Here is a 1,516-nt window from a genome sequence, read left to right as displayed (position 1 = left end):
ATATATATATATATATATATATATATATATATATATATATATATATATATATATATATATATATATATATATATATATATATATATATATATATATATATATATAATATTCGAATTAATTAATACGTATCGTGACCCGTGTACCGGTCTCAGTGTTGATCACAACTCAAAGTATATATATATTTTGGAATCAACTCCAACCCTGTATAGCCAACTCCCACCTTCACATATAGAGTGTCTACGGTTGTTCCGAAATATATATATAGATGGGTCAATATGATAAGTCGAAACCTTGTATACGTGTCCCGTTAATTAAATTGCGTCAAATAAATAAATATATATCATGACCCATTATACAACGTGTTGTCTCAGAATTAATCCGACGTATTGTTGTACATGTGTCCCGACAGTATGTACAGTGCAGAAATTAAAATTGCGAGAATGTAAATTGCAATAAATTAAATGTTAATCAGTTAGCTGGGAACAGTTAGCCGGAACAGTTAGCGTGGAATCCTTGATAGATTTCAATTAGTTAATTCGTGTGTTTCTAACAAATTTTATTTTGTCCAATGTTTTCTTCTTTATGCCACTTGTTGGATTTTGATAGGTCAAAATCTGATTATGAAATTTGAATGAAAATGGTTATTCTGGGGTGAGCGGATACGTATGTCGGTGATTGTAAGTAGAATAGCAAACGACCGTTGAATCAGATTCGAAGAATGTACAGTGTAACTTATTAATGTGAAATCTAAATATTCCTCGGGTACTACCCACCCGTTAAAATATTTTCACCATTAATAGTTTGTACGAGAGAATTTTTAATTACAATCTTTATGAAAATATACTTGCATATATATTTTCTTCGGATGTAATCATAGATTTAATGAGTCAATAAGATATTAAACTCATTTGATTTATCATTAGCACTTAATTACATGATCTCTAAAACATTAGAGATTACATAACTATCATGTCGAACGAATATATATATGAGATAAGACGTTACGTAAAGTGAAGATAATCGATGTAAAGCGATGAAGATCATACTCGAAATACAGATGGTGATATTGAGGCGTGTGATGTTGATATTCGAGGAACAAATTATGATGTCGAAGTTTACGACCCGATTGTGGTTTGGGGGTGATAAGGGTACTGTTGACGTTGCTGATGGTGGTACTGATTATGCTGCTGGTGCTGCTGCTGGTGTTTGCAACCTTCGCACCATGTTCTCCAAAGCCACTACCCGAGCACGGAGTTCGTTGACCTTTTCTATTATACCGGGATGATTGACGGTTCGAACGAGCGAATGAACAAGATTCGAAATATGGGATAATATATAATCGTGACGAGATACTCTAGAAATGAGAGAGAAAATGGTTTCTCGAATAGGTTCGCCGGTAAGTGCTTCAGGTTCATCACTAAGAGGACAATTTGGTGGATGGAATGGATCACCTTCTTCTTGTCTCCAGTGATTTAGTATACTACGAACCCATCCCCAATTCATCCAGAATAGATGA

This window comes from Rutidosis leptorrhynchoides, chromosome 2 (assembly GCF_046630445.1).
Source record: "Rutidosis leptorrhynchoides isolate AG116_Rl617_1_P2 chromosome 2, CSIRO_AGI_Rlap_v1, whole genome shotgun sequence".
Lineage (NCBI taxonomy): Eukaryota > Viridiplantae > Streptophyta > Magnoliopsida > Asterales > Asteraceae > Rutidosis > Rutidosis leptorrhynchoides.
This window is presented reverse-complemented; position numbering follows the sequence as displayed.